The sequence below is a fragment of the Triticum dicoccoides genome, chromosome 7A, assembly GCF_002162155.2.
Source record: "Triticum dicoccoides isolate Atlit2015 ecotype Zavitan chromosome 7A, WEW_v2.0, whole genome shotgun sequence".
NCBI classification, from domain to species: Eukaryota; Viridiplantae; Streptophyta; class Magnoliopsida; order Poales; family Poaceae; genus Triticum; species Triticum dicoccoides.
The window spans coordinates 518215909-518226568 of NC_041392.1; positions in this window are offsets into that span (position 1 = coordinate 518215909).

Genomic DNA, 10660 nt, shown 5'->3' on the forward strand with positions numbered 1-10660 from the left:
GGGTGCAGGGGCGAGGAGGCAGGCCCGACGACGGCTGAGGTTGGGAGGGGAGGAAGCAGAGGAGGGAGGCGACGGCCGACGGGTCGGGGGCGAGCGTGCCGGGGTCGGGGGCGAGCGCCTAGGTCAGGGGAGAGCGCCTGGGTCAGGGGCGAGCGCCGGGGCCGGGTCGGGCGCGGCGGTGCGACGGGGGGAAGAGAGTGGGGATTTTGGAGGGAAAAGAGGTAGGATGAAGCAGGGAGAGTGAGAATTTTGGGTTAAGTGGACGTAGCAGTAGCGCGTTTAGACAAAACGCGCTACTACTATTAAAGGCAGCTATAGCGGTTTTATACAGAAACCGCTACTGCTACCTTGACTAGCTTTAACTCTTTTTCAGTAAAGCGCTACTGCTATAACCAGTTTCCCTTTTTCTTTTCCTTTATTTTTCTCACTTTTTTTTTCCGAGAGCAGTGAACGAAGGGAAGGCGATATATATTGCATCATTTGACGGTTAAATATGTATGCAAAATAGGAACATATATATTACATCATTGGACCCATGCATAATAATGGCTAACTGTGTATACAAAATAGGAACATATATATATATATATATATATATATATATATATATATATATATATATATATATATATATATATATATAGGGTCGCGCTATTCGTCACCCTGGGTGATGAATAGTTATTCTTCACCCCCCTCTATTTTACTATCAATGCACCGTAATTTTACGTTCCATAAGTTTTGTCTTATTTCCGACGCAAAAAGAGACCGTAAGAAAATATATAATCGCCGTAAAGAATATTTTATGTTATGTAAAATTACAAACATAAAAACATAGTCTAAAATACACATAAACTGCAAATTTTCTTGTCTTGTGACCTATATTTTAATTTTCTTATGTTAAATTTTACGTAGTGAATCAATAGAAATGTAACTATTTGAATTCCAAATGTAATTTAACTATGAAATGATCGTAAGATTACCTCGGGTGAAGAATAACTTATTCTGCACCCTGGGTGATATATATTACATCATTTGACCGATTCCTCAGCGCTGACGTTTTCGTTTTTGAGTCAACTTCTTTCCCTTCTTGTTCGTCGAAGAATAATTGAGCCCCTCATTGTGACTTTGCCTTTTCCATGGAGTATGATTTTTCTTAGGTAATGTAGTATTGATTATTCTGTTGACGTATACTTCATCATCATCTTCATCTTCCCTCATTGGGTTGCCGTACTGATCATAGTCTTCCTCGTTGGCGACTCCATCCATTCCAATGATGTTCCTTTTGCCTCTCCTCACAACAACACGACTGGGATTGCATGGGTCGGTTATGAAGAAGCATTGTGTCACGTGCTTAGCGTGTACCCATGGCTCGTTTTTTGCGATAGCATTCACGGTAGCGCTCTTGGCGTCGGGTATAGTCATGGTAGTGAAAATCCGGTTTTCTCTTTCGCCATTATTAGCCCATCTGACACGGAACATCATCGTGTTGTGCAGTCCAGAGTAGTCAAGCTCTCAGATCTCCTTGACCCATCCATAAAATCGTTCAGTTGCGCCGTTGTCGCTGCTGGTCATGCATTCCATCGCCACCCCTGAGTTCTGATCATCACTGTCCATATCTTTGGCCTCCGTGTAGAACGTGTATCCGTTGATATCATATGCCTGATAGGTTACGAGGTTGGGCGAGGGGCCATGTGCTAAGGCGTATATGAGCAATCCATCCTTAGAGCCCTCCTCCGGGGGATTAGCAATAATATGCTCTTTGAACCAATGCAGGAAAGTGGAGTTGTGCTCTCTAGTAACTTCGGCGTCTGTCTTGCATACCCCCCGGTCACGATACTTCTTTGCGATAATTTCTTTGTGTAGTGCCACAAAAGGATCTACCTCGTCTAGATGTTGTAGCACTACCAAGTTTGCTCTGTCAAAGTCGCTGCATCGATCTGAGTATGCCACGTGCAATTCCCTGCGACCGTTGCAGGGACCTTCTCCTTCGAGCCTCCCATCGTGCTTGTTAACGGGCAAACCAACACTAACACCAGGCGGCTGGTCTGCGCCATATAGAAAATTCTCACAGAAAGAGATGCACTCTTGTGTCAAATAGCCCTGGACGATGCTTCCATCCGGACGGGACATGTTACGAACGAATCCTTTGATGATCCCATTCATCCTCTCAAACGGCATCATGTTGTGCAGGAATGACGGCCCCAGGTCTATTATGTCACCCACAATATGGACACACAGATGCACCATGGCGTCAAAGAACGCGGGCGGGAAGTACATATCAAGCTCATTCATTATCACAACGATCTCTTCCTGTAGCCTTTGGAGCTGCTTCACACTGATCGACTTTCAAGAGATGACGTCGAAAAAGTTGCAGAGACCAATAAGTGTGTCACAGACGTGCTTCTCCATTATCCCTTTAAGGGCAACAGGTAGTATCTGCGTCATCATCACATGACAGTCATGGGACTTCATCCCGCTGAACCTTTTCTTGTCCGTGTCTAGATATCTGCTTATCTTGCCACAGTAACCGGAACTAACTTTGACTCCGGTAAGGCACTTAAAGAATTGATGGATCTCAGCCCGACTTAAGGTGAAGCAAGAAGGGGGGCAATAATCCTCTTTCTTTATTTGCTTGCCCTTCTTCTCCCGTGTCTCTGTCTCCGTCTCTGTCTCGTCTGACATTTTACGGGGCGGCATGTGCAGATCTTCCCTGATTTTCAAATCCTGCAAGTCTTTTCTTGCCTTCGGCCCATCCTTGGTCTTATCTGGCATGTTCATCAGTGTTGCAAGCAAGCTCTCAAGGACATTCTCACAGATATGCATTTGATCAAGGCAATGAGGTGTATCGAGTTTGTGCCAGTACTCCAAGTCCCAGAACACAGACCTCGTCTTCCATACCTTCAGCAGCGGCTCCGGCGCCTTTCTCATCGTCTTTCTCGACGCGGGGCACTCCTTCCAGTTTTTCAACAGCTCATTGATTTTGGCACCGCTCCGCTTACGTGGAGGTCCTCGATGCTCAGCGTGACCATTGAATAGATCTCCACGGTTTCTCCACGGGTCGTCCTGTTCGAGCCATCTTCGATGCCCCATGTACACGATTTTCCCAGACCTGCCATCTTTCCTTGACGTTAGCTGCTGAGACGTCGTATCATCCATGCACCGCGTGCATCTGCAATATCCATGGCACACCTGGCCTACCACATATCCGTAACCGAGATAGTCCTGCACTGTCGTGATCAGCGCGGCTCTCATGTTGAAATACTCGCCTTTGCTGGCGTCCCATGTCTTGGCCGGTGTTTTCCATAACGTGTCTAACTCCTCTTGAAGTAGCCCCAGATACAAATTAATATTATTTCCTGGTTGTTTCGGCCCTTGAATAAGCATGCTCATGTGAATGTACTTCGATTTCATGCACAACCAGGGGGGAGGTTGTACATCCATACAAACACGGGCCATGTGCTATGGTTGGTGTTCTGATTGCCAAACGGATTCATGCCATCGGTACACGCGCCGAGCACGATGTTCCTTGCATCACATCCAAAATACCGATAGAAGCTGTTCAACGCTCTCCACTGGCTTCCATCCTTGACGTGTCTCAGCTTCGGATCATCTCCATCGTCGGGCTTCTTCCTCTCCGCGTGCCAGCGCATTAGCTTTGCTTCCTTGGGATCTACAAAATACCTCCAGAGACGGGGAGTGATCGGTAAGTACCATACCACTTTCTGGGGACATTTCTTCCCAGCCTTCTTGTATTGAGAAACATTGCACACCGGACATCTTGTTTTTTCCGCGTGCTCCTTCCGATAAATTATGCAATCATTGATGCATGCATGGTATCTAACATGTGGCAGATCAAGAGGGCACACGATCTTCTTGGCCTCATCAACACTACTAGGACATAGATTACCCGCGGGAAGAACATCCTTTAGGTACTTGAGATGCTCATCGAGGCTAGTGTCGGTCCATTTGTTTTTAGCCTTCGTCTTCAGCAGTTGGAGCGTGAAACTCAAGCGGGTCACCTCAGGATTGCAACCATCATACAATGGAGTGTTCGAGTCTACCACCAGTTGCTCCAGCTTAGCCTCCTCTCTAGAAGCAGCTCTCTCAGTACTCGTCTCCTTGCGAAGCAATGCTTGAACATGAGGGTCCTGCACGATTGAACTTAGTACCGACGAACTCTGCTGCGTGGAGTCCATGTCGTTCTCTCCGCCGCCATGTCCGGCCCCTTCTCCGCTGCCATGTCCGGCCTCTTCCCCGCCGCCATTATCGATCATCTCTTTGTCTTGCCCCGTGTCATCATTGCCTGCCCCGTCGGCATCCTAACCATCGTCATCCTCATCTTCAATTATCCATCGAGTATAGCCATCCATGAAACCAGTCATGAGCAGGTGCGCTTCGACACGACCATCGTCATGGGGGTCGAGCCAAACTATTCCTTTGCATTTTCGACATGGACATAAAACCTCTGTCAAGTTATTTTCCTTCATGTCCTGCACCACCGACCACAGCCACCTGTCCACCATTGTTCCACTGACCATCGTCAACTCTGCACGGTAATAATAAACAAATTGATTATAAAATGCGTGCATTCATCAAAGTCATACAAAAATTCGGCATGACCTTCCTTAAAAATAGGACATATATAGATCTAGAGTTTGCCCGGAATTCGCCGAAACGGAAATAAATTGACATTTCGGCAAAACATAGGCAACTCAAAAGCACAATTTGGCGTCAACTCATGCCACACACAAAATTTCCATAAACATATCACACACACATAAACATATTTCCATTTTGCAAAAGCATGAAATTTTAATCACCTCTATCTCGAGATCGAGCACACGGTGGAGATGATGTTGTAGGGAGATCAAAAGTGCACAAATCTCTTCTTGACAAAGATAGATCTAGTTAGGGGCAAATAGGTCACTTAACTAAATGCTACATCTACCTAGCTACCTAATTTGGGAGGAGACAACTTCAACTAGTGGAGGGGGAAGGAAAAAGAGAAAGGAGATGCATTAATGGAGGTGGTGTAGTTATAGCTAGGAGTAATGAAGAGAGAGAAAGGTAGGTAGAAGAGGGAGAGTAATGGGGGGAGAAGTATTGAGGAAGAAGAAGAGTGAGAGAGGGAGGATGTGGGAGGTAGGGGAAAGGGAGGAGAGGAGATGGGGAGGTGGAAAAAGGTGGTGGGTGCTACGTCTTAGCAGTAGCACGGGAGCAAAAGTGCGCTGCTGCTAAGAGCGTAGCAGCAGCGCGCTTTCCTATCACGTGCTACTGCTAAACGGGCCAACCGTGTGGACAATTTCAAAATTAGCAGTAGCGACGTGACTAAAAAGAGTGCTACTACTATGGCATTAGCAGCAACGCACTTCCTGACGCCGCGCTATTGGTAAACTTAGGTCGTTGTGTACTGTCGGTGGATTTTTGTAGCAGCACGGTTTAAACATCACGCGCTACTACTAAATTTGCACCAGCAACGCGCTTTCCGTAACCGCGCTACTACTAATTAGCAGCAGCGCCTCTTTTTATGCCGCGCTGCTGCTAAGATTCTGTGTATAAGGTTTTCCCTAGTAGTGTTTTCCTACCAATCTATCCCCCTAGGAGCATGCGCATAGTACTTTGCTTCGATAACTAATAGATTTTTGCAATAAGTATGTAGTTCTTTATGACTAATGTTGAGTCCATGAGTTATACGCACTCTCACCCTTCCACCATTGATAGCCTCTCTAATACCACGCACCTTTCGCCGGTATCATACACCCACCGTATACCTCCCTCAAAAGAGCCACCATACCTACCTGTCATGGCATTTCCATAGCCATTCTTAGATATATTGCCATGCAACTTTCCACCGTTCCATTTGCTATGACACACTCCATCATTGTCATATTGCTTCGCATGATCATGTAGTTGACATTTTAGTTGTGGCAAAGCCATCGTTCATAATTCTTTCATATAAGTCACTCATGCATCATTGCTATCCTAGTATATTGCCGGAGGCATTCATATAGAGTCATACTTTGTTCTAGTATCGAGTTGTAATCATTGAGTTGTAAATAAATAGAAGTGTGATGATCATCATTCATAGAGTATTGACCCAAAAAAAGAGAAAGGCCAAATAAAAAAAGGCCCAAAAAAGAATAAATAAATAAAAAGGGGCAATACTACTATCCTTTTTCCACACTTGTGCTCCAAAGTAGCACCATGATCTTCATGATAGAGAGTCTCCTATGTTATCACTTTCATATACTAGTGGGAATTTTTCATTATAGAACTCAGCTTGTATATTCCAATGATGGGCTTCCTCAAATGCCCTAGGTCTTCGTGAGCAAGCAAGTTCGATGCACACCCACTTAGTTTCTTTTGTTGAGCTTTCATATACTTATAGCTCTAGTGCATCCGTTTCATGGCAATCCCTACTCACTCACATTGATATCTATTGATGGCCATCTCCATAGCCCGTTGATACACCTAGTTGATGTGAGACTATCTTCTCCCTTTTTGTCTTCTCCACAACCACCATTCTATTCCACCTATAGTGCTATGTCCATGGCTCACGCTCATGTATTGCGTGAAGATTGAAAAAGTTTGAGAACACCAAAAGTATGAAACAATTGCTTGGCTTGTCACCGGGGTTGTGCATGATTTGAATACTTTGTGTGGTGAATATGGAGCATAGCCAGACTATATGATTTTTTAGGGATAACTTTCTTTGGCCATGTTATTTCGAAGAGACATAATTGCTTAGTTAGTATGCTCGAAGTATTATTATTTCTATGTCAATATTGAACTTTTGTCTTGAATCTTTCGGATCTGAATATTCATACCACAATTAAGAGAATTACATTGAAATTATGCCAAGTAGCATTTCACATCAAAAATTCTATTTTTATCATTTACCTACTCGAGGACGAGCAGGAATTAAGCTTGGGGATGCTTGATACGTCTCCAATGTATCTATAATTTTTGATTGTTCCATGCTATATTATATCCCGTTTTGAACATTATTGGGCTTTATTACACCTTTATATTATTTTTGGGACTAACCTATTAACTGGAGGCCCAACCGAGAATTGCTATTTTTTTTGCCTATTTCAGAGTTTCGTAGAAAAAGAATATCAAACGGAGTCCAAACGGAATGAAACCTTCGGGAACGTGATTTTCGGAACAAACGTGATCCAGAGGACTTGGACCCTACGTCAAGACATCAACCAGGAAGGCACGAGGTAGGGGGGCAAGCCTACCCCCCCCAGGCGCTCCCTCCACCCTCGTGGGGCCCATGTTGCTCCATCGACGTACTCCTTCCTCCTATATATACCTACGTACCCCCAAACTACCAGATACGGAGCCAAACCCCTAATTCCACCGCCGTAACTTTCTGTATCCACGAGATCCCATCTTGGGGCCTTTTACAGAGCTCCGTCGGAGGGGGTATCAATCATGGAGGGCTTCTACATCAACACCATAGCCTCTCCGATGAAGTGTGAGTAGTTTACTTCAGACCTACGGGTCCATAGTTAGTAGCTAGATGGCTTCTTCTCTCTTTTTGGATCTCAATACAATGTTCTCCCCCTCTCTTGTTGAGATCTATTTGATGTAATCTTCTTTTGCGGTGTGTATGTTGAGACCGATGAATTGTGGGTTTATGATCAAGTGTATCTATGAACAATATTTGAATCTTCTCTGAATTCTTTTATGTATGATTGGTTATCTTTGCAAGTCTCTTCGAATTATCAGTTTGGTTTGGCCTACTCGATTGATATTTCTTGCAATGGGAGAAGTGCTTAGCTTTGGGTTCAATCTTGCAGTGTCCTTTCCCAGTGACAGTAGGGGCAACAAGGCACGTATTGTATTGTTGCCATGGAGGATAACAAGATGGGGTTTATATAATATTGCATGAGTTTATCCCTCTACATCATGTAATCTTGCTTAAAGCGTTACTCTGTTCTCTTGAACTTAATACTCTAGATGCATGCTGGATAGCGGTCGATGTGTGGAGTAATAGTAGTAGATGCAGGCAGGAGTCGGTCTACTTGTCTCGGATGTGATGCCTATATACATGATCATACCTAGATATTCTCATAACTATGCTCAATTCTGTCAATTGCTCAAGAGTAATTTGTTCACCCATCGTAATACTTATGCTCTCGAGAGAAGCCTCTAGTGAAACCTATGGCCCCGGGGTCTATTTTCCATCATATTAATCTTCCAATACTTAGTTATTTCCTTTGCCATTTATTTTACTTGCAGCTTTATTTCTCTTTATCATAAAATACCAAAAATATTATCTTATCATATCTATCAGATCTCACTCTCGTAGGTGACCGTGAAGGGATTGACAACCCCTTTATCGCGTTGGTTGCGAGGAGTTTATTTGTTTGTGTAGGTGTGAGGGACTCGTGCGTGGCCTCCTACTGGATTGATACCTTGGTTCTCAAAAACTGAGGGAAATACTTACGCTGCTCTACTGCATCACCCTTTCCTCTTCAAGGGAAAACCAAAGCAGTGCTCAAGGGGTAGCAGTAGACATGACCGAGACACGTGTCCAGTCAATAACCAATAGCGTAACCTGGATGTTCATATTGGCTCCTACATATTCTACGAAGATCTTTATCGGTCAAACCGCATAACGATATATGTTGTTCCCTTTGTCATCGGTATGTTACTTGCCCGAGATTCGATCGTCGGTATCTCAATACCTAGTTCAATCTCTTTACCGACAAGTCTCTTTACTCGTTCCGTAATGCATCATCCCGTAACTAACTCATTAGTCACATTGCTTGCAAGGCTTATAGTGATGTGCATTACCGAGAGGGCCCAGAGATACCTCTCCGATACTCGGAGTGACCAATCCTAATCTCAATCTATGCCAACTCAACAAACACCATCAGAGACACCTGTAGAGCATCTTTATAGTCACACATTTATGTTGTGACATTTGATAGCACACTAAGTGTTCCTCCGGTATTCGGGAGTTGCATGATCTCATAGTCATAGGAACATGTATAAGTTATGGAGAAAGCAATAGCAACAAACTAAACGGTCATCGTGCTAAGCTAACGGATGGGTCAAGTCAATCACATCATTCTCTAATGATGTGATCTCGTTAATCAAATGACAACTCATGTCCATGGTTAGGAAACATAACCATTATTAATTCAACGAGCTAGTCAAGTAGAGGCATATTAGTGACACTCTGTTTGTCTATGTATTCACACATGTACTAAGTTTCCGGTTAATACAATTCTAGCATGAATAATAACATTTATCATGATATAAGGAAATATAAATAACAACTTTATTATTGCCTCTAGGACATATTTCCTTCAGTCTCCCACTTGCACTAGAGTCAACAATCTAGATTACATTGTAATGATCCTAACACCCATGGAGTCTTGGTGCTGATCATGTTTTGCTCATGAGAGAGGCTTAGTCAACAGCTCTGCAACATTCAGATCCGTATGTATCTTACAAATCTCTATGCCTCCCTCCTTGACTTGATCGCGGATGGAATTGAAGCTTCTCTTGATGTGCTTGGTTCTTTTCCGAAATATGGATTCCTTTGCCAAGGCAATTGCACCAGTGTTGTCACAAAAGATTTTCATTGGACCCGATGCACTAGGTATGACACCTAGATCGGATATGAACTCCTTCATCCAGACTCCTTCATTTGCTGCTTCCAAAGTAGCTATGTACTCCGCTTCACATATAGATCCCGCCACAACGCTTTGCTTGGAACTGCACCAACTGACAGCTCCACCATTTAATAAAAACACGTATCCGGTTTGTGACTTAGAGTCATCCGGATCAGTGTCAAAGCTTGCATTGACGTAACCGTTTACGACGAGCTCTTTGTCACCTCCATATACGAGAAACATATCCTTAGTCCTTTTCAGGTATTTCAGGATGTTCTTGACCGCTGTCCAGTGATCCACTCCCGGATTACTTTGGTGCCTCCCTGCTAAACGTATAGCAAGGCACACATCAGGTCTGGTACACAGCATTCCATACATGATAGAACCTATGGCTGAAGCATAAGGAATGACTTTCATTTTCTCTCTATCTTCTGCAGTGGTCGGGCATTGAGTCTGACTCAACTTCAAACCTTATAACATAGGCAAGAACCCTTTCTTTGCCTGATCCATTTTGAACTTCTTCAAAACTTTATCAAGTTATGTGCTTTTTGAAAGTCCAATTAAGCGTCTTGATCTATCTCTATAGATCTTGATGCCTAATATATAAGCAGCTTCACCGAGGTCTTTCATTGAAAAATTCTTATTCAAGTATCCTTTTATCATATTTAGAAATTTAGTATCATTTCCGATCAACTCTGATCTACATATAATATCATAAATGCTACAAAGATCCCACTCACTTTCTTGTAAATACAGGCTTCTCCAAAAGTTTGTATAAAACCATATGCTTTGATCACACTATCAAAGCGTATATTCCAACTCCGAGAGGCTTGCACCAGTCCATAAATGGATCGCTGGAGCTTGCACACTTTGTTAGCACCTTTTGGATCGACAAAACCTTCTGGTTGCATCATATACAACTCTTCTTTAAGATATCCATTAAGGAATGCAGTTTTGGCATCCATTTGCCAAATTTCATGATCATAAAATGCGTCAATTGCTAACATGATTCAGACGAACTTAAG